Source organism: Heloderma suspectum, chromosome 5 (assembly GCF_057233095.1).
Source record: "Heloderma suspectum isolate Gila_16-S chromosome 5, 16-S_ref, whole genome shotgun sequence".
NCBI classification, from domain to species: Eukaryota; Metazoa; Chordata; class Lepidosauria; order Squamata; family Helodermatidae; genus Heloderma; species Heloderma suspectum.
Genome location: NC_139462.1, coordinates 182,430,535 through 182,454,602, shown reverse-complemented (window position 1 = coordinate 182,454,602; position 24,068 = coordinate 182,430,535). Strand labels below are relative to the sequence as shown.

At 44.6% G+C, this 24,068-nt stretch overlaps 2 pseudogenes; both read left to right on the top strand.

Annotated features, from left to right (window-relative positions):
• The window catches only part of LOC146344920 (ATP-dependent translocase ABCB1-like), a 216,791-nt pseudogene that overhangs the window by 167,492 nt on the left and 25,231 nt on the right, over nt 1–24,068 (top strand).
• The window catches only part of LOC146344921 (ATP-dependent translocase ABCB1-like), a 71,055-nt pseudogene that overhangs the window by 34,679 nt on the left and 12,308 nt on the right, over nt 1–24,068 (top strand).

Sequence of the window (24,068 nt, the reverse complement as noted above, 5' to 3'; positions counted from 1 at the left end):
GTTATCCTCAAAGGATCGGGGCTTCTCCGCTATGTTTTTTTCCTAATTCACAACTTCACAATGAAGCTTCACAAGTTCAAATCTTCGAAGATCATGCCTGAATTAGAAAAAACAAAACAAAACATCGCGGAGAAGCCCCAATTCTTCTAGGATAACGTCTTAATTTAAAAAAAAAAAACATCTGGAGCGGGGCATAGGAGGGAGTAAAACTCAGTCTCATTTGAAGGGATAGAACAACCCCCTGCTTAGGGCAGGGAAGCCTGATTCTCAGGCAGTTGCCCATCCAACTACTGACCGGGGCCAACCCTGCTTAGCTTCTGAGATCAGACAAGTGCACGCACATCCAGCCCTTTGCTTGTTGCTGAGGGAACAGGGGCTGCTGAGGAAGTTATGCAATCAGTAGGTATGTTATATATAGCTATGCTATCTGCCCAGCGCTCCAGTCTATCCAGATCACTTTGAATTTTTTTTCTGTCTTCCAAAGTATTAGCTATCCTGCCCAATTTTGTGTCATCTGCAAATTTGATCAGCATTCCTTGCACCTCCTCCTCCAAGTCATTAATAAAAATATTGAAGAGCACTGGGCCCAGGACTGAGCCCTGCGGTACCCCACTCATTACCTCTCCCCAGTTTGAGAAGGTCCCATTGATAAGCACTCTTTGAGTCCGATTCTGTAGCCAACTGTGGATCCACCAGATTGTTGTTTCATCCAGCCCACTTTGAGCTAGTTTACTCATCAGGATATCATGGGGCACTTCGTCAAAAGCTTTGCTGAAGTCGAGATATATTATGTCCACAGCATTCCCACAGTCCACAAGGGAGGTGACTTGATGAAAAATAAGATCAGATTAATCTGGCAGGATTTGTTCTTGACAAATCCATGTTGGCTTCGAGTAATCACGGCATTGTTTTCAAGCTGCTTCCAGATGGATTCCTTTATCATCTGCTCCAGAATTTTCCCTGGGATTGATGTCAGACTGACTGGTCTGTAGTTCCCAGGTTCCTCCTTTTTACCCTTTTGGAAGATAGCGACAACATTAGCCCTCCTCCAGTCATCTGGCACTTCACCCGTCCTCCATGGTTACTCAAAGAGAATAGACAGCGGTTCTGAGAGTTCTTCTGCCAGTTCCTTTATTACTCTAGGATGCAGTTCATCTGGCCCTGGAGATTTGAACTCATTCAAAGCAATTAGGTGTTCCTTGACCATATGCCTATTGATCTCAAGCTGCAATCCTGCCCCTTCAGCCTGTACTTCGCCTTTGCCAGAGGGGTCATAGACCCTCTTTTGGGAGAAGACTGAGCCAAAGTAGGAATTGAGCACCTCTGCCTTTTCTTTGTCATCTGTTATCGTTTTGCCATCCTTATTGAATAGCTGAACCACCATTTCTTTCCTCTGCCTTTTACTATGCACATAGCTGAAGAAAGCCTTTTTGTTGTTTCCAGCATCCCTCACTAACCCCAGCTTGTTCTCAGCTTTAGCCTTCCTGACGCCATCCCTACAATTCTGTGCTACCTGCCTTTACTCTTCCTTTGTTACTTGGCCTTCTTTCCACTTCCTATATGTGTCCTTTTTTGTATTCAGGTCATCTCTAAGCTTTTTGTGAAGCCACATTGGCTTCTTCTGTTGTCTTCCACCTTTTTTTCTTGTTGGAATTGTTTGTAATTTTGCCTTGAGAATTTCCTTTTTTAAAAGCTCCCACCCATCTTGGACTCCTTTTGTCATTAGTGTCGCTTGCCATGGGACCTTACTGATCATTGTTCTGAGTTTATTAAAATCAGCTTTCCTAAAATCCAGGGTACGCGTTTGGCTACACTCGGCTTTTGCTTCCCTTAGAACCAAGAACTCAAATACAACATGGTCGCTTTCCCCCAGAGTTCCTGTAACTGCTACTTTATCCACTAAGTCATCTCTGTTGGTTAGGATCAAGTCAAGGATAGCCGATCCTCTAGTTCCTTCCTCTACTTTCTGTAGGAGGAAGTTTTCTACCACACAAGTCAGGAATTTCCTGGAGGGGCCATGTTTTGCAGAATTTGTCTCCCAACAAATATCGGGGAAATTGAAGTCCCCCATTACTACTACATCATGCTTCCTTAAAACAGTGGCTATTTGCTTTTCAAAAGTTTCATCCTCTTCTTCTTCTTGATTGGGTGGCCAGTAGTAGACTCCGACCACCAGGTTCCTTTTATTCTTTGCTCCATTTATTTTGATCCAGATGCTCTCGATGGGGCTACCAAACTCCTCCTCCTGTATTTCTGTGCAGAGATATGTATTTTTCACATACAGTGCAACCCCGCCTCCCTTTCTGTTCCTCCTGTTCTTTTTGAACAAGTTATATCCTTCAATTGCTGTATTCCGGTCATGAGAGTCATCCCACCAAGTCTCAGTTACACCTATCAAGTCATAATTTCCCTCCTGTATTAAGAGTTCAAGTTCGTTCTGTTTGTTTCCCATACTCGGGGCATTAGTATATAGACATCGAAGACCATGTGATTCATAGTCTGGCTTTCTTCCTATATGTGTCTGAAGACCATTATTGGGCGCTATTAGAGCTGTTCCCTCTGTTGCAGTGCATGAGCCTATGTCCATTGTTACCCCCAACTTTATCTCTCCCTTCCCCATAGGATTCAGTTTAAAGCCATCCTGATGAAGTTCTTCATGCTGTGGCCAAACACGTTCTTCCCAGCCCTTCTGAGGTGCAACCCGTCCCTTGCCAACAGCCCATCTTCCAGGAAGTATAGCCCGTGGTCCCGGAATCCAAATCTCTCTCGTTGGCACCAACTTCATAGCCAGTCATTCACCCAGAGTATTTTTCATTCCCTTTCTGTCCCTCTTCTAACTACTGGAAGGATGGATGAGAAAACTATCTGGGCCCCAAAGTTCTTGAGTTTCCTTCCCAAAGCTTCAAAGTCTGATGTGATTTCTTCATAGCTCCATATTGTATGAATACAGTTCATACAAAAGGTAACTTCCTGCCTTTAGGAAGTTGCATGCGTGCATGCTTAGACTGAAAAAGGTCCTGCAACTCCCAGCATGCCCCAGCCAACCTTTTTCTGTCTAAATATGTATAAGATTGTGCCCATAATGTATGTTTTTAACATGGCACATACACACACTCACGCACATGAAGTTGTACAGATATTGTTAACTCAAGGTCAAAGCAGCCTCATTGCTCTGACTACAAACACAAGAGGTTTTGAACAAGGTTGAGCTTTTTGCTTAAAGGGGGCATATATTTGTTATTCAGACATCTTAAACATTTTCCCCCTTTCTAAAAGCATAAAATGTGTCCTGTCTTTGTGTCAGTGTATTGCCATGGAGCCAAATACACAAGCTACATCTGAGTGCTTCTCGAGGCTGCGGTTCTGCCCTGAGCGGGCTTCACTGCCCCACTCCTCAGTGTCAAATGCATAAGCTGCTGCATCTATGTGCTTCTTGAGGCTTCAGGACTTTTCTGTCCCCCTCCTCAGCTGATCTGTGGCAGCCGGCATGACAAGTTTCACCTGCATTAAAGGTGCAGGAGCCCTATTGGGCATTCAATTAAACTTATGTACAATACCTTTGGGGGAAATAGCCTCTGGGCGGCAATTTTGCATGAACAACTGGCACAGAGCTCAAATCTAGACTGGAAGAACGTTCTGCATCAGCCTTGGTCGCCCTGATGGATGACCTTCATCGAGAGAGGGACAGGGGGAGTGCAACCCTGTTACTTCTGCTTGATCTCTCATCAGCTTTTGATACCATTGACCATGATATCCTCCTGGATTGACTCCATGGAATGGGTATTGGAGGCACTGTGCTACAGTGGTTCCGGTCCTACCTATGGGGCCGATTTCAGAAAGTAACATTGGGTGACTATTCTTTGGCCCCTTGGCAATTGAGCTATGGCGTGCCACAGGGTACCATCTTGTCCCCAATGTTGTTTAACATCTATATGAAGCTGCTGGGAGTGGTCATTAGGGGATTTGGAGCTAAATGCCATCAGTATGCTGATGACACACAGCTCTATCTCCCTGTGACATCTGAATCAGGAGAGGCTGTGCAAGTCCTGAATCAGTGCCTAGACAAAGTGATGGGCTGGATTAGGGCCAATAAACTGAAGCTGAATCCTGGCAAGATGGAAGCCCTGTGGGTGAGTGGTTCCCAGGTCTGGGAGATAGGCTCATTGCCTGTTCTGGATGGGGTTGCACTCCCTCTGAAAGATCAAGTCCGTAGTCTGGGGGTACTCCTAGATCCATCACTGTCGCTGGAGGCCCAAGTAGTCGTGGCAGCTCGGAGTGCCTTTTACCAGCTTTGGCTGGTTCTCCAGCTACGGCCTCTCCTGGACAGGGAGAGCTTGACTACGGTGGTACAGGCATTAGTAACCTCAAGACTGGATTACTGCAATGTGCTATATGTGGGGATGCCCTTAAGGCTGGTCTGGAAGCTAGTGCAGAATGCAGCAGCTCGGCTGTTGTCGGGAGCTGCCCCTTTTCAGCATGTAACTCCTTTGCTGAGGGAACTGCACTGGCTGCCTATTCGCTACTGGGCCAGGTTTAAGGTATTAGTACTAGTGTACAAAGCCCTAAACAACTTGGGACCAGGATACCTGAGAGAGCGCCTCCTTCCCTACCAACTGCCCGGTCACTGAGATCATCAGAGGGCATGTTCCTGGTGGTTCCACATGGACCTATGGCCCGGTTGGAGTCCACCAGGAGAAGAGCCTTCAGTGTCGTGGCCCCCTTCCTGTGGAATTCCCTGCCTTTAGAGGTCAGGCACGTGCCAACATTGTGTTCTTTCCGGCGCCTCTTGAAAATGTTGTTCTTTCAAGAGGCCTTCCTTGCATGACCAGCCGTGGTTTGTTGAACTCCACTTCGTTGGGATCTGTCTTTTTAAAAATGTTTTAACTTTTCAAACTCTTTTAACCATTGTTTTATTATGTTGTTCACTGCTCCAAAATCTTCTGATGAGGAGCGGTATATAAATATTGTAAATATTGTAAATAAATAAATAAATAAATAGCTGTCTCAAAGGCAAGCTATCTTATAATCGTATGGTACAAGAACATACCCTACAATATTGAAAATCAGGGACATGCTACTAACACTCTTGTCCTGGTTCTAAGGTTCCTTGCACAGCCCCACTCTCTCCCCAGTAACACATTGCTTGGAGGTTCTACACAGCATGGGTATATTCAGGTGCTGTTTGCGGGGGGGGGGGGTCAGTGAATAAGAGCACCAGAGCGATGAGAGGGGCCATTGAATCAGCCCATCGACTAAGGCTTGCAGAGGTCTCCAAAAACAGAGTTCAAAGACTGAAGTTTGCTGTCTGAGTAGGAAGGGAGACAGGACCAGGCAAAGGAAACATCGAGGGCTGCTCCAGCTGGGATCCCCCCACCCCACAGGGCTATCTGAAACCAACTGCCCTGTGGAAACGAAGGAGGAGCAAGGGGGACAGGAGGAGGCAAAGGGAACATCAGAGCCTGCTCCAGTTGGGCTGCTTTTCCCCCATCCCCTCCTCCCGGCAGATGAGGCAGGAAACATGTCATTCCACCAGCCCTGCTGACAGTCTGCTTTTCTTTTCTTTTTTCCTTTTCCCCTCCCTATTTCCATGTGCATCATATCTTTTTAGATTGTAAGCCTGCAGGCAGGGACCGCATTTTTTGCTGATTGAAAGTAAGCCACTCAGGGAGCCTTTTTTGACTGAGGAGAGGGATAAAAATACCTTACATGAAGAAAATAAACCACTGCTTTATTTATTCATTATGTTTTTATCCTGTTTTTCAGACAATTGTCTCTCAAGGCACCTTACATCAATCAAAAATGGAATACAGTGCTGGCAGCAGATGCTTAGATGCTGCACATACATGAAGATGGGTCATGGGCCCTGCCCTCAAGTTTGCAAACTAAAAAAGATAGAACACTGAAGGGAAGGAGAGGACAGGCAGTAACAGAGATCAGTTTGGCAATGCCAAAGTGAAGTTGTGAATTGTAAACAGGGAGTTATATCCATCGGGGGCCAGGCTGGCTTCCCCTTACTGGTGTTTTTGTTAGAGGTGGTGCAACGACCCAGTAGCCCTTAGTCCTCTTGCTGGTGGCAAAGGCCAGAGTGCCTTCCTCATCAGGGCCGGGTCAAGACATTTTGCTGCCTGAGGCAAAGGGCAAGATGGCACACACACCCCATTCCATGTATAACAGCTAAATGGATTGGCAGTTGCATCTTTCTTCAACATTGGCAATGGGACAGCATCTTCCACCACACCTGAAGGCAGCAGGCAAGCTTAGAGGGTGCAGGGCAGGCTACATGGGCCACAGCTCTCTCCTCCAGCACCTTGCTGCTGTCTCCTAGCAACTGTCACCTGAGGAGACTGCCTTACTCTGCCTAATGGCAGGACTGGCCCTGCTCCTCATTCAGACTGGCCCTCACTCAGTCCCAGGGCAACTGGCAGTTGAAACAGAGGTTTCTCTGGTCAGCCTTACTCCAAGGAAAGAGAGGGGAAGCTTACTCCCTGCAGCTGGCTCAGTCTCTGGCCGATGGCTGGTCTCACCCTTGATGTGGCCATCTTCCTAGGAAGGGAGAGACGCAACCTCCCTGTGGCCAGTAGTCATCAGGCTGATAGCAGCCGCCAGAGGATGTTCCCATTTTGTAAGTATGATTTATATAAGAAGTAGCAAAGTGACTGGTTTTCATCTGGAAGTCCATCACGATGGCCCATTACTTTTGCTGCACACTGCACCCTTGTCAAGCATGCCCAAGGTATTTGGTTCTGCTGCCAGTACCAGCCACATAAAAGCACACTTTTTAAAAAATTGGTTTTTTGCGGGAAGTTTAACAGAACGTTCTAAAATGATGCAGATCTTACTGCAAGTGATACAGAAGAAGGAAACAGATGTTATCCTCACAAAAATTGATTCCATATGAGAGCATTGCTGATGATCTGAGAAGGAACGACTAGCGGCAAGCTAATGTCGCAATCGAGGCTGCTTGGAATAATACTGTCGATGTATCACTTCCTGCATCAAAGCAGTAGCCTAAGAGTGTTCTGAACTGCTTGACCATGGAAATAGCCTGCATGTGTATGGCCATGGAATAGACCCTGGTGGGATGTATGTATTTGTGGGACACGATGCATGGTCTACTCCAGTATAGCTTGGTTTTCAACTGTTTCTGCCATGTGTGACCTGGATCACCAACTATGCTTAAGAACCAGGTTTCTGAGCAGTTTGTTTCAAGGTGGTTCTTGGGATATTTTCAGCTGGATGTGGGGCCTGCAAGGGGCCCTTTAAACATTACCATGGCCACATGGGAACTGCTTTTCCTGGAGTGGCTTCTGTGCTGCTGGAATAACATTTAAATGGCCCAGCTACACAAGTGGGTGGTGATAGCCCAGGTCTCTCAGTCACAAAACTGTCACACCGCTGTGAGGGCAAGGGGTTAATTCTGTGGGAAAGACTGACATGTTCAGTCCCGTCCTCTCCATGCATTTGGGTCATTTAAATGTTACCCGAGCTATCCAGGAGCTGCTGGCAGAAAAGTGGCTTTCATACAGCCGGGGTAATGTTTAAAGCAGAGGTAGGCAACCAAGTGCACTCCAGACATTTTGGACTACAGATCCCATCAGCCTCAGCCCTGGGAGTGATGGGAGGTGTAGTCCAAAAACCTGGAGGGTACCAGTTTGTCTACCCCTATTTAAAAGGGTCCTCAAGTAGATGTTTTATATGTATATGATTTTAGAGACAAGGGTAAATTCTATATCAGATTGAGTGTTTAAGTATTAGGAACATAGGAAACCACCGTCTACAAAGACAGACCATTGGTTCATCTATCCCAGCCTCCTCTACATTGACAGGCAGCAATTCTCCAGGATTTCAGACAAGAGACTTTCCCAGCCCTACATGGAGATTCCAGAGATTGAATTTAGGACCTTCAGCATGTGCTCAACCTCTAATCTACAGTCCCAGCCCCATAATTTTGATCACTGTTTAATTTCTAAATGCAAATATTTGCCAGGTATTCTCTGAATAATCAAATATACTCTTAGTAGTCTATGAATATTTGAAATCAATATTTGACATTGATGACAATTCTTTCAACATTTGAAATTTGACAGTTGACATTCAACAGTATTTAAGAGTTATATCTGGTAAATGACATGGAATGGCATTTATTATATTTTGACAACATTTTATTGCCAACGGCTTATAAAACTTCATATCAGTCCCTGACCAAAATAAAAAGCATCAAGAGAGTGAACAGGTGTAGGGATACAAGCAAAAATGCCCTTACTAGGAAATAGGAATGGAGGTAAGCCACATTCAAAACAGTTGGACTTACTTCTGAGTGAAGATGAAAAGAATTGCACTGTAAAGAACTCCAGTTTCAAAGTAAAATTTAACATTCACCATTCAAATTAGGAGTTTCAGCTTTGAAATTTGCCAGTGAATTTTAGTGAACCTGGGGAGTTTGCTGACAGTGCAATCCTATATAGGTCTATTTAAAAGTAAGTCGAATTAGATTTAATAGGAGATATTTCCAGGTATGAGGGTATGTAAGAGTGCAGCCAGAATTTCATTAATTTGTGTCATTTCATTTCTGCTCTACTAGTTTGGCCTTCAAACTAGTTTGGGAAGTCAGATGGCTTAATTTTTTTTTAAACCTACTCAGACCAAATCTGAGATCAGATCATTACTACTCAGATCATTACTAATCGGATCGTTACTACTGAGATCATCACTAATACCCACTCGTTCTGGATTTTCTAATATTGCCCTAAAAAGAAAATGGCTCTGATCCAGTTCTCCCAAGAAATAGTGGCCGTGGATCCCTATTTACACCAAAAGATACACATCATTTTGAGTGAGACTTTATGATTACAACATGGGTGTGGCAAGGAGTCTGCAACTATGTAAGCTGCATACAGAAACCTACTTCTATATATGAATCCTAAAGAAGACTGAAAAATTGTGTTCGATGCAACATTTTTTCTGCCCTTTTTAGAGTTCTCTTGTTGGATTCCTTTGCCTTTCTGCTCATCTGATCCACAAGAGAAATCCAGGCTTCTGCCTTCTTAGGGCACAATTCTGTGCATGTTTAGACAGGAAAAAAAAAAGTCCTACAAGTCCAAGCACTCCCAGCCAGCCAGGCTGGCTGGGACTTGTAGGACTTTTTTTCTGTCTTAACATGCATGGGATTGCGCCCTTATTAGGGAGATGGGGGGGAGGCATTCCGTCCCTCCCCCCAGAATCCTGGCCGGGGGGGGAGGCACTCCATACCTCCCCCACCCCCAGAATCCTGGCCGGCCGGCTGTGCTCCGCAGCGATTCTGCGGAGCCGCCGGCCAGCTCCGCCAGCAGCCGGACATCCGGCCGCTGGCTAGCAGGGATGAAAATGGCGGCTGTAGCCGCCGCCGTTTGCGTCCCTGCAGTCAGCTGTGATAGGCTACATAAATGTTTACGTAGCCTATCACGGCTGATTAAAAAAACAACAACACGCGTACAAAAATGGCAGCGCCCATGGGCGCCGCCATTTGCATTCCTTATTTTGGCATGTCTTAGTCTACGTAAACATTTACGTAGACTAAGACGGCGAAAATAAGGGGAACGCAAATAGTGTAGCATCTACGCTATTTGCGTTCCCCTTATTTTCGCCGTCTTAGTCTACGTAAACATTTACGTAGACTAAGACGTGCCAAAATAAGGAACGCAATAAGGGCGCCGCCATTTGCGTACGCGTGGGGGTTTTTTGGTTTTATTTAGCCAGCCGTGATAGACTATGTAAAGATTTACGTAGCCTATCACAGTGCTTTTTTAAAATCTAGCCGTGATAGGCTATGTAAATCTTTATGCAATCTATCACGTTTTTTTGTTTTTTTTAAACCGGGAAATGGCGGCGGCAGCAGCAGCCGGTCAGAAGACCAGCCGCTGCAGCTGCCACCGATGAACTGCCGCCGGAGCCGCCACCGCCAGGAAGATCCGCCCCAGGTAAGTCTCGTCCTGTGGGGGGCGCAGGGGGGGCAGACCGTTCTGCCACCGATTTCGGGGGGCCGAATGCGCTGGCATTCGTCCTCCCCGAGACCCGTGGCGGAATTCTCTGACATCCCTAGCCCTTAGTCAGAGTAGACAAAAGGAAGTTTCTGCGGCGAAGAGTTCGTTACTGTGGAGTGTTTGTAGACGGAATTACATTCGCAAGATACCAGGTTTATTGACAGGTCATTTGCTCCTATATGGCAGTCTTTCGAACGCTGATCTTGACATTTTCATTTTTAAAAACTACTCAAAGCTCACAACGGAACTGCACAAGAATTAACCACATAATACAGGCTGTGTTTGGACTGTGGACTTCTCTCTCCTCATCTGAGGGCGGGCTCTTCGAAGCAACCCCCTTCTTGTCCCATCGTGAAACCCAACCTTAGGGGAAGGGACCGAGCTCCTGGGTGTGGCAAGGTTTAGAAGAGCCAAGGTCCGCTACATCTCCAGGGCAAAGGCATTTGAGGACTTTTGCTTGGCAGCTGGAGAAGCACTGCCCAATCTTAAGGTGACACATTTTCCCCTGGAAGGTCACAGATGAGGAGATGCTAGAGGCTGGAATGTGGTGGCGGGGAAGGGGGCAAGCTTGCTACTAGGGTGGCCGGATGCCAAAGAGGAACAAGGCTCCTGCCCCATGGAGCAGAGGAGATGGCAAACTTGTTGTTCAGTCATTCCGTCGTGTCTGACTCTTTGTGACCCCATGGACCATAGGACGCCAGGCCTTCCTGTCCTGCGCTCTCTCCCAGAGTGTGCTCAAGTCCATATTCATTGCATTGGTGATGCTATCTAGCCATCTCATCCTCTGCCGTCCCCTTCTCCTTTTGCCTTCAATCTTTCCCAGCATCAGGGTCTTTTCCAGTGACTTTTCTCTTTGCATTAGGTGGCCAAAATATTTGAGCTTCAGCTTCAGTATCTGTCCTTCCAATGAGCACTCAGGGTTGATTTCCTTTAGGATTGACTGATTTGACCTCCTTGCAGTCCAGGGGACTCATAAGAGTCTTCTCCAGCACCACAGTTCGAAAGCATCAATTCTTTGGCACTCAGCCTTCCTTATAGTCCAGCTCTCACAGCCATACGTTGCTACTGGGAAAATCATAGCTTTGATTATACGAACCTTTGTCGGCAAGGTGATGTCTCTGCTTCTTACTATGCTGTCTAGGTTTGCCATAGGTTTCCTCCCAAGGAGCAAGTGTCTTTTAATTTCATGGCTACAGTCACCATCTGCGGTGATCTTGGAGCCCAAGAAAATAACATCTGTCACTGCTTCCATTTCTTCCCCTTCCATATGCCAGGAAGTGATGGGGCCAGATGCCATGATCTTCGTTTTTTTAATGTTGAGTTTCAAACCAGCTTTTGCACTCTCCACTTTCACCCTCAACAAGAGGCTCTTGAGATCCTCTTCGCTTTCTGCCATTAGGGTGGTATCGTCTGCGTATCTGAGGTTGTTGATAATTCTCCCGGCAATCTTAATTCCGACCTGGCAATGTCAGATGGCAAACTACCCCTGCCGAAATTCCCTCTTCTCCACACTAAAGGTGCAGGATCCCTGTTCCTCTTTTGCATCTGGCCACCCCATGTGATACTGGAACTCTTCGGAGCCACCCAGTTACAAAATCCTTCCTCTGATCTGAAGAAATCTTTAGACCCCTGCTTCATCACATCCACACCCACCTAGGAGGTATACAATCCTATACATGTCTACTCAGAAGTAAGTCTCCTTCTGTTCAATGGGACTTGCTGCTTGGTGTGTATAGGACTACCGCCGTAACACTGCTCTAGCTGCTTACCAGCACAATCCTCCTGTTCTTGTCTAGTCAGAGGTAAGTCCCACTGAGTTCAGTGGGGCTTACTTGCAGGTAAATGGGTAAAGGATTGCAGCGTTAAAAATGCTTCTGCCATCCAGGTTTTAACATTGCATTGTAAAAAAGTAAAAATAATACATCCCTAAATAATTTGAAGACTGAGTGGTGCTGTGTGTGTGTGTTTAAGATAAGAAAGTGTGTGAGGTCCCCCTTCCCTTCTCAGTGGTGCCCTTGGAGTTAGAACCCCCACCTTGCGGAGGCACACAAGGACAGATTCACCCATTTCTGTGACTGCACTGCCTGCTTCCTTGACATACTTTCAGCTACATTGGTGGTTGCTTGGGAAAGGCTTGGTAGTTGCTCGGGAAAGGTTAACCCTGCTAAACCCCCAACACCAAATCACTCCTCTCAAAGTTGCTTTATCGACAGGAAACCGGAACTTGGTTGTTCTTAGATTTTCCATGTGTTTAAAACCTTAAAGGCTAATTAACAACTAAGGAAATCATATGTTGTAAAACTGCAGTGGGGAACCTCCAGCAGAGGGTTGGGCTTCCTCCATGGGTCCCACCCACTTCCCTACCTGGAGGACCAAGAGCTTGGGGAGGAGGCAGGGAGAGGAATTGGAGGTAACAGATTTGAGATAATAAGGGGGTTCCAATTGGAAGGGGCGCTGGCACCCTCGGCCAGCACTTGCAAGAGCTCTTGTAAGTGCCGGTCCAGTCCCTGCCCTTCCCACACTGTGCGCCACCCCACTCAGGATGATGTGCAACACACACAGGAGCTGCTTGGGTTGCTTAGCTTTGCCTGCCCACATCTGCCAATACACCAGGTGAATTATCCATACAGCAAGTTATTCATTGCGGCTTAGTTGCACAGGGACCTTCCCCAGAGAGGGAAGCCAGAGTGCAGCTAAGCCAGAGTGCAGCTAAGCCCAGCCGATGCACACAGTGGAATGAACCACCCAGTGTGGCATCCAGGCACCAAATGATGTCGGGGGGGGGTGGCCCTGCCCCCTGACATCATCCGACCCACGGAGGGAGGGATAAGGTCATCTGGCCCACCGACCAGCAATCAGTTCCCCGCCCCTCTTGTAAAATGGCCGACGCTGCGATCCTATGCGTATTTTCCAGGGCAGCACACTGTTGTGTGTAAGGGCTTGCAGCCTTTTACCGTGTCTGACTAACAGCCACAATCCTCTGTGATTCCCATCCCTTGAGACTCAAATAAGCAGTGATTTCCACAAGTAAGCCCTGAAAATGAGATCTGCTCTTACTTTTAATAGTGATATGATATGATTCATTTCACTGTTTTTGAGAGCAGTGCCTGCTCCAGGCCAAACCCCCTCAGTGGGCCCCCTCCCGCAGTGAGCCTATCTTCTCATCAGCATTGTCACCAGCGGCTATCGCTCCTCATCTTCTTCCTCATCATTGCTACCTCTTGCTTGCTTGCTTGGCAGGCAGAGAGCTAGGGAGCAAGTAGGCACCTACTGCTCCTACTCCTCACCATCACTGCTGACTGGGCCACACCAAGCAGCAGGTGAACAATCAGGTCACAAGGGCGAAGAGGAGGCACAGCTCCAGGGGGCTGTGGTCGGTGGGCCCTTGACAGGTGCCCAACTATGCCTACGCTTGACGCCGGTCCTGTTTGGCGATAATACTTATCCAGTGGACCTGAGTGACAGAAATGTGTAAAAGGAATAAAATAAAGAAAAATGAAGATGATCTAAATAAAAACGTTTAATTCCAATTTTAAAATGAGCATCTTATCTCAGCAAGATGATTAATTGTGCTCTCTTTTATGCAGAGTTTTGGTGAATACCATTTACTTCTCTGTTTTAAACTGTAACGCAGAACAAAACCTTGAAGGATCATTTGAGAAGTTACACAGTGAATGAAGTATCCAAACCTGGCAAGTTGTGATATCTTTAATTGTTGCTTCTTATGTGGATACCTTTGTGTAAAAATGCTTATTATTTATCCATTCTGCCAAATGGAAGAGCCTGCATTTTTGGCTTTGGAAATCTACATGAGTAGTATGGCAACCTGCATGTCCTCGTGTATTATGGACAACACTTTCCAAACTACTCTGCTTGAATCTCATGTATCCAGCAAACTGATTTCTCTCCATAATGTAACTCTAAGTGACTTATTGGGCTGGGGAGTTTCAGACGATCTGTTCCTGCAGTGCTGCATCTTGCAACTGATAAAAAGGCTTTTATGGGGAAAGTAAATAACACAATGGCTGTGTTCAGATGTCATGATAAGCCAGGATTTTCTGGAACCCTGGCTTATTGGTGACAAGCAGTATGCTGATGCACACTGCCCAAGTGCTGCTGTTTGGCACCTCCTGCAAGCTGGAGTGGCTAAACAAACCACGGATGTCCTGTCCATAGTTTAGTACGAGGTCCAAGCCAAGGATTTTGGCTTGTCTCTCCCCAAACAAGCCAGAGTCATAAGCCAGTGGGCCGGTTCACATGATCAAACAGCCCACCATGGCTTATTTAAACCACGGTGGGCTGCAGCACATGCCAGTGCATGTGTGCAGCCATTTTAAATATTCTGTGTTTGTCATGTTGTGCAAACCCAGGGACTGGGGGTTATGTGAGGGTTAAATAATTCTCGCATAACCCATGGTTTGTTGTTGGGAAGAGCTAAGTGGGCTTATAAATAACAAGCCAGGATTCTCTGGAACCCTGGCTAATTGTTGCATCTGAATGTGGCCATGGTGAAGTCCTCTGAAATCTACCCTGAGAGATTCTGGTGAAGAGCTTATTTTGGCCTTCCATTATTTCATCGGTGGATTAAATAATTGTTGAGCAATAAAGGTAAAGGTAAAGGTGTCTCCAACCAGTCGTTTCCAACTCTAGGGTGCGGTGCTCATCCCCGTTTCTAAGCCGAAGAGCCAGCGCTGTCCGAAGACGCTTCCGTGGTCATGTGGCCGGCATGACTGAACACCGAGGTGCACGGAACGCTGTTACCTTTCCCTCCGAGGCGGCACCTATTTATCTACTTGCAATTTCTTGCTTTCAAACTGCTAGGTTGGCAGAAGCTGGGACTGAAGACGGGAGCTCACTCCATCACGCTGCACTCGGGTCTCGAACTGCTGACCTGTCGACCTTCCAGTCTGCAGTTCAGCGTCTTAACCACTAAGCCACCGCGGCCCGTTGAGCAATAAACAAATATAAACTTTCTAGCATCTCATTGACATATGAATGCATGTCATTGACTTGGAAGGGAAGCATTAACACACATTAGATTTTTTTGTAGCTGTAAGAAACACCTTTACAGACCAAGGTACCATTATTCAAATCTAGTATGCTTTCAGACATCCTGCTAATGGGAACTTAGAATAGAGAATCATCTCTGTACTCTTTACGTGCACTTTCCTGTATAAGGATGTTAAGAAGACACATTGAAAACTTTTCAAAATCCTATTTATAGAGGTGAAGTAGTAGTTTGGTTGAAGTGTGTTCAGAGAGCTTCTCACTTGCCTTGTTACACACCTTTTTAGAAAACCTTTGTTTTCTTTACCTTTGCACTTCATTGCACTGTAGAGTTCTCTGCATGTGCATGCACAATACAAATGGGCTAGATCTTCTTGAATGGCATTAACAAAAGCAATTAGTTGTGCATTTTTAATCCTGTGTATAAGTACAGTGACGGGGGATAGATAGATACAGTGTTCTCAGCACATTTACTGTGCTAATTCTAGCCAACTTTCCCATCAACAGAGCTTCCAAGCAATGTCGATGACAACCCTGCTTTCCAGTTGAATGAAACAGATGCACAAAATGGTCATTTTAAAAAGAACAAGAAAAAGTAGGTTTTTCTCAAGCTCTTTGGTGTCTTCAATTTGGCTCAAGTGAAATCAGGTTGTCTTGATGTTTTGCTTAAATCTTTTTAGAAAGGAAAATGAGAAGTCAAAGAAAGAAAAAAAGGAAAACATCAAGATGGTTGGATTTTTTGAGCTGGTGAGTGTGTAATCTGTTGCTTTGCTTTCTGTCTGTCATTTGGGGGTGGTAGTTTAGATGTTGACTTCTCCACATCTACAGATGCAGGGAGAACAGGAGCATTCCTCGGCCTCATGTACTTCCTCCCTGCTTCCCTCACAGAACAAAGAAATCATAGAATCTTTTTTCTGAACTGAAAATGTTGTTCAGCTGCTGCAGCTGGAACTGGACTGCCACTTCTGATCATTGTCTTTGGCGAGATGACAAACAGCTTTGTGGGAACCAGCGTAAATGTGTCTACAGGTAAAAATCACATTTTCAGTTCAGAAAATGTTACCTTTTATATACTCTGAGGAAAGTAGAGAAAGAGTGACGAGGAAGTGTGTGAGAGCAAGTAATCTTGATCCTACAGTAAATAATGTGAGGAGAATGACATCCAGACAGGCCAAAGGTTCTATGGTATGTTTGCACATTGATATATGTCACATTTCAAAAAGCAAAACTGGAAGCAACACTAAAGTTTTGTGCATGTATCTATTTAAGCATAGACTTTTAAAGTTAAGTTAAATTAGAAACATGTGTAATTCCTTCTTTCTTGCCATCATACATACCAATTAAGAAGCTATTCAACAAGCGCTGTGACAATTCTGAAAACAAGACTTGCATGGGTCCAGAATCTAGCTGGGCCTGGAGCAGAAACGTGAAATCTTGCAATCCTGCAATCAGACACAGGACAGTAGTTAGCAAGGGGATTGTTATCCATTGGGCAATCCCTGCCCGGGTCCCTTCCACTAAAGGGAGGCAGTAGTCCTAGATGCAACAGATACTTCCTTGTGTAATGTTGAGGGTTATCTGAAAAAGACAATTAAGGGTGCAATCCATGGCTGGTTGGGGCATACTGGGAGTTATAGGATTTTTTTCTATCTAAACATGCATAGGATTGTGCCCTAAGTATCTTTCCTTCTCTGCTACTTGGTCCTAGATTGCTTCATATCAAGAAAGCAAACAAACAAAAATGCCCTAAAGGGCAAAGAAAGAGTGACCATATAGGACCTGTACCATACGACAAGTAATGATGGCAACCAGCTGATTGAGTCTGGGCCTGCTCTTGTTAACCATCAACTTCAGAAGAACATTATTAATTTAATTTATTCTCTTACAGTTGATATTAAATTAAAAAAAACCAGTTGCTTCTAAATGAGATTTTGAATACCCACATAGTGTGAGGAATGGACCAACTACAAGCTAACTTGGAGATCAAAGGTGGGCTGATGATGACTAATTCCAGTTGCTGAAAGAGGGAGGTGTCAGTGGGAGGAAGGAAGCCCTGAGAGAGAAGTAGCGAAAAGTGATGACTGAAAAGAGATAGCTGGAGAGAGATCTGTCTGACAGCTGAGAAGAGCCTGCCTGAAAATCAAGAGGAAAGCTCTGCCTGAATGGAGAGCTCAGTCTTCTGAGCATGTAGGGCAGATAGAACAAAAAGAAGGCCCAGCAGCTGCTCTCTGAGGAAGGTTTTCTCCTCATTGTATAGTTGCTGGGCCTACTATTCTGGTCTTCTTCCATCTACTCAGGCAAAACCTCCACCTTGAGTTTCATACACTTCTCTCTCTCTCCAGCCAACAGCCTTCAGCTGACACTATTCACGTTCCCATACCCTTCTCTCTCTCTCTCTCTCTCTCTCTCTCTCTCAGGGCTCTCTCTCCTACCATCTTTTTCTCTAAGTTTTCTAGTTACCATGACAAAGGTAGCTTGCCTTTTGCCCTTCTTAACTTCAAGTTGGCCACTTCTCAGATAAGTTTTCTTACACCACACTATTTAGCCCAGGGAACCTTTGCACTGGACCTTCCAATATGGGAACCTCTGTGGAACTTTCCATAACCAGGTAGCCTTTACGTGCTGACTGGGGATGATTAGAGTTGTAATCTAACATGACTGGAGGGCCCAAGGCTGTGCTAGTGTGGTCTTCATTCAGTCTTTCAGGCATACCATCCCACTTATTCAACTTCTCCTTATCTGAATGTTTTGAGTAAGTCTCAGATGATTTGAATAAACATTCTGCCATAATTTCATCCATATTTCCCTGTTTTTCTTTATCAATGTAGTTTAGTTTTGCAGATGGATTTGATATCCTATTAATGATAGTAGGGTCTATCTCAGCTGCTGCAGCTGGAACTGGACTGCCGCTTCTGATCGTTGTCTTTGGCGAGGTGACAAACAGCTTTGTGGGAACCAGCATAAAAGCGTCTACAGGTAAAAATCACAAAATTTCCCAAGCCGCTTATTTAGGATTCTGACTTTCCAGCCCTGAGAATGCCATTGAAGGAGACAGGATTTTAAAATACTATCAGTACTGACAATTTTTCTTAAAGAGGAAATCTCAATGAAATGTAGTCAAAGAAAGTCCTCTCCAGGTGTTTAATAAATAATGAGAGAAATTAACTTTTACTGAAGGTTAACAAACCATTACAGAAAATTTGTCTTGGGACAAGCCAATAACAGTTATCCAGTTGGATCTACCCACAAGTTCCAAATCCATGTATGCCACCCAATTGCCTCAAAAAATGATTTTCATCTCTTTGCTGGTTTTGGCTGATTAAAAATGTGGCTTGAAAACAGAACTCATATCTTCATAGAATTATAATCCTGAAAATGTGACACATGAATCCCTAAAGCAATAAAAAGTGGCATTAGTAGAGATAGAAGCTCTTTTCTATTATGGCCAGGAAAAGAATAGTGGCATTTGATACTTGTTGTGACAGTTCCTGTGTGATAAAATACCTTCCAGAGGGAGCAATCCTCTGGCTGCTAGACAGCAGCTAGACGGCCATAGGATATGCTGTTTTCCAGGAACTGACCTCAGAGCCCGCGCTCCAAGGTCGGTTCCCAGAAAACTAACCTCCCCGCATGTTCGTGCTGCCTCCAAGGCAGCACAGAGAAGCCCCGTCCTCCACGCTCAGAAGAGGAGTGCGGAGCATCTGAAAAGGGGCTGGGCTGGGGGTGCTCTGGGGAGGGAAGAGTGGATCTCCATGCACAACGCACCCTATGTGTCATACAGCAGCCTCCTCTCCTGCTCTGCCCCCCTGCAGCTAGACAGCTGAAAACAGCTGTCTAGCAGAAAAAGCAGGGCAGGAGAGGTGCAGAGGGAATGATCCCCACCCCCGTGCTTCTCCTGCCTTGCTTTGGATAGGCGGTCGCCCCCGAATTCAGAGGCAGCCACCTATCTAGTTAGGATCGCGTCCTACAGTTTTTTCCCTTTTTTCATGGATGACTTCAACATGGGGTGATAGTGTGTGTGTATTTAGCATTACTTATTGGTTATGTGAAAGTCTGATATTTTGCTTACATAAAGTTACAACATACTGAAAATATCTTTATGTAAGACTGATGTACTATGCTGAGTGCATTTTTTAATCATGAAATTTTATTTTATTTTGAAATGAAGTTATCAGAATTTAAAAGAAGAATGTACATAATAATAAATCAAAATAACTAAAGAAACAAAGGAATTCACTAGCTATAAATCTTGTTCCATAGGTATATCAGATATAGACTATCTACAGTAAAATGGCCTAAGTAGACGCTCAATACATAATGAAAGTAAAACTACAAAAAACTCTTTGAGTTAGGATTCCTTGCTCACTGCACTTGCTGAGTATGTTTATACATACTCATAGTCTCCCAAATTTTATCAATCATTAGTTGCTTTGGGGCGCAGTCCTATGGAGATAGTTGTCAGCCTCCAAACTCGGAGGCTGACTACTATCCAATACAGAGTGGCCGAAGCACCCTGCATTTTTGGCTAGACAGGCGATTTTACCTGTCTGTCCAGGGAGCTTCAGAGCAGGAGATGGGGAGGCTGCATGGCGCATAGGAAGCTGCATAACGCGGCTTCCTCAGCCACCTCCCCTCCCTGCCCTTGGGACCACCCCTGTCTCCGAGCATGGAGACATAGCAGAAAGAACCACACTGGCTATGAGGGGGAGGGGAGTGCAGTTTCTGGGCTCCAAGGTCAGAGCCCAGAAACCAAAAAATCCTATGTCTAAGGGGCATAGGATTTCTCCCTCCATTGCTCTTTAGTTGCTCTTTTTTTGACAGTGATAGACTTAAGGTGTCTAGAGAGAAACCGAGGGCTAGAAAAGATTAGGTCTGAAAGTTAGAAAGGACATATCTACTTAACAAGCTTAGTAATCAAAGCTTTCCCCCCCTCTAAGACTCCAGTACTGTGGAAATGGTGGCATTCCCAAAATGTCTTTCAAAAAAAATCTTCTGATTATGACTATTACTATTTTACAGATGGTACACAAATGAATAATTCATCATGTCCAGAAGCAGCTACAGATATACAAGCTGAAATGGCCATGTAAGAACCTTTACAGTTATTGCTTTGGAGAGCTATTGTTCCGTCTTGATGTTAGGCCAAATTTTGCTTGCCTTCCTACCTGTGACTGTGGCCAGATATACACCTCATGTCATATCGGTATGATCCCATCATGGTGATGCTATATTCTTCTTGCGCATTTATCACTCATGGAACACACAAGGATGCCTATTGCTGTATTTTCAATAATACGAAATTAAAACTGGGAAATAATGCTAGAAAAGCGGTATATGGAACGCATAACGTGCCCCAACTGTTATCAGTACACTTCAATACTGATAAAAAGCAACAGTGTAGATCTAGCCTAAGCTGTATATTTGGAGCTGCATGAGTGAATCTGCAGTTATATTTAATTTAGTACCAAGTTATGTTGAATCTCTTACTCTATTGTATATGCCCCTATGACAAGCGAATCAGACCATAGTGCCTTTGTTCATGAAAATGCTAAGTTACAATCCCAGGCTTGTGTGAATGTCTGCCTTGAATTGTGTGTGTGAATGTTAGCAACTATCTTACAGATTGCAAATGCATTTCTTTTCTTCAATATAACGAACTGTTCACCTTTCTCACTTTTGTGTGCTCCCCTGGGAGCTTTTGGAGCCAAAAGGAAGCATAGAAATAAATTAGAACATAATGCTTTATTGACTCTTAATATCTTTGACAGGCATGCTTACTACTATACTGGAATTGGCTTTGGTGTCTTGCTCTGCACCTTTATTGAAAGTTGAACCTTTGTGACTGCTTCTGCAAGACAAACAGCAAGAATACATGATAAGTTCTTTTTCACTGTGCTTCACCAAGAGATGGGCTGGTTCGATAAAATCCAGACTGGAACATTGAACACTAGACTGTAAGATGTTTATGCTATAATTTGGGTGCAGGCAAGGGCGTTGTTGTCATATACCAAGAAGATAACCAGATTCCTGGGGCTAGAGTTCATCAACCTAATCTAGTTTAGGATCACATCTGATCCTGAACTGGATTAGGTTGATGAACTCTAGCCCCGGGAATCTGGTTATCTTCTTGGTATATGACAACAACGCCCTTGCCTGCACCCAAATTATAGCATAAACATTTTACAGTCTAGTGTAAATGTGAATGTGATTGGTTAATCACATTCACAGATGGGTACTGCGTGCATTTTCCTCCTACCTGATCAAACAGCAGGGGCTGTGTATGTGCAGCCATGTTCAAGGAGTGAAATCCTGCCAAATGAGTGTTTAGACAAAGGTGCAGGGATTGAATTCAGTCCCCTGTTGCCCACTAAACAGCTGATTGGCAGGGTTTTAGTTTTTTTAAAAGGACTGCATATACAGTCATTGTCTATGCTGAATTAATTGTCCTAAAGATACTTCCATTAATTAAATTAACTTATATTAATTTAAATTAGGGCTGTGCAGGGACCCCCCGATCCGAATCAAAAGCTGCTTCGCAGCTTCCATGGTGGGCCCAATCCGCCTCAGGCAGATGCAGGGAGGCCCCGACTCGCCTCGGCCCCGAACCTGAAGCAGGTTCCCCCCCATGCCCCCCCAGCTCCTAACCTGGGCTGCCACCTCCTCTGCCACCTTCTCCATTACACCGCCTTCACCGCCGCCCGCTGTTGCTGTCTTCACCTCCGCTGCCTCCGCCGCCTCCTGAGGCCTGGACGTGCAGTGACTCTTCTTCCAGGGAGTCACCATTTTTAAAATGGCAACTTCCTGGAACTTCCGGCAGAGGCAGCAGTGAGGAAAAGGCAGCTCAGCTCAGGTAAGGACCTGGAGGCGCTGGGGGCGCTGGGCTGGGGGCCGAAGCACACCAAGCCCCCGACCCGCTCTAGGTCACTTCATCCCCCTTCACTTCGCCTAGGAGGGGGCACAAAGTGGCCTGAAGCAGCCTGCTTTGACTCGGGGTTCAGGCCTCGGGCTGAAGCAGTGCACAGCCCTAATTTAAATTACCACACATTAAGCTCTTGCATGCATGGATTGCCCCATTAATTGCAACAGAGAGAGCATATCCATGGACACAGAGGAACGTGTATGTGAATTTGTTTCCGCCATTAAAACGAAAGGAGACTCTCTTATGGAGCATAGGACCTCTGTGTGCAATCCAGAATGCTACACCTATGGGAAATGACTGCATCATGGTGCAAATCTTAACTCTAGCAGGAGTAACTGTTTCTGCAGATTTGGTGAGGCACATGTTGTTTGCCCTTTGTTTGTCGAGTCGTAACTTCTGAATACTTAAATCACTTGGGTGTGTTTTTTTTAATAACTTTGAACTACTAGTGGTATACAGAGGAAGATAGAAATGACCCCCATGAAATTTTTGGATGTTGTGTTTGATTTTATGTATACTGCATCTTTTCTGATTTTGCTAGCAATGCCCTAGACTTTAGGCAGTTCCTCTTCCTTGTTGTTCCAGTCCTATTTTCTTGTTAAAATAATCCTCAAGAGAGGAAAAAGAGACTGTAATGTTCCTTTAGACAGTAATTATATGATCTACAGTGTGTCTATGGCATTGCAGATTTATTTTCTGTGGCATTGCAGATTTATTTTAAAAGCCAGTTTATGGCTTTCAAGGAAAGAGAATGAGATCTTTTAACACCTGAGAGGTTTAACTTGGTTTCTGGCCACACACATGCGTGCGCGCGCGCACACACACACACACAAAACAGATTTAAAAACAGATTCCAAACCCTAGTTATTCAACAATCTGAATTTATAGTTAGGCCACTATCCTATGTGAAAGGTATGTGAATAAAAACAATGACTGACTCTCATGGTTTTCCTCTATTAATTGCAGAGATATTAACAATATTCATGAAGGCATTGGAGACAAGATCACTATAATAATCCAGTATTCTTCCACATTTGTGACTGGGATTATCATAGGATTTGTGTATGGATGGAAGCTGACCTTGGTGATATTGTCTATTAGCCCTCTTCTTGTTGCATCTGGGGCTGTGTGGTCATATGTAAGTTGCTAGAGCTACAAATCATGGAATCATAAAATTGGAAGGAACTCAAAGGTCATCTAGTCCAATCCCTGACTGATTCAGGAAATCCATCACCACAACAGCCCCAATAGGTGGACATCCAGCTTCTGCTTAAAAACCTCTAATGACGGAGCATCCACCACCCTCTGAGGCAGTCTGTTCTATTGTTGAACAGCTCATACTATCAGAAAGTTCTTCCTAATTATTATTCTAAAATCCCTTTTCTTGTAATTTTTAAATTAATTGTTATTATAGAATTTCAACAAAACAAAAGAGGAAAACAAAAAAACGTAGCTACATAGATTTGAATATATCAGTTTCAATGCATCTGAATGAAATGTGTCTATATATAAAAATATGGCTTTTTATGAATTATACATAAACTTCAACAAAAGCAGACTAAATATCCATATAAGTATCCATTCACAAGCAGTGTCTATATGCCACCTGTTCAAATGTTGAAAGCATTGTCAGGTCCTCGATCCATTGCGTAATACTAGTTGAGTGTTTATCTTTCCAATGTTGTAACAACAGTCTTTTAGTTGTAAAAAGAGTGCAGAAAATCCATTTGTGTTAACCATGTGTTAACTTCCAAATAGCAGGTAGATAATTTAAGAGGGCATGTACATCAGTGTATATTAAAGAGTGTTCCAATACAAGGTTTATCCATATAATAACTTCTTCCCAAAAAGTGGCGACTATTTGCCATTGCCAAAACATATGATTAAAAGAAGTATGAGCCATGTTACACCTCCAACAATTAGCCGACTTAGGGAAACCTTTATTAAAGAGCCGTTGTGCTGTTCAATAGATACAGAACAAGAGTTTTTGCTGAATAAGCCATAACCTGAGATCCATAGACGCTTCAGATACAGATGCTAAAGATCTATTGATTAGATGAAATGGAAATCAACCCTGCACAACCTATGAAGGAGCCAGTTGAGGGTTGCACAGTAAAATAGAA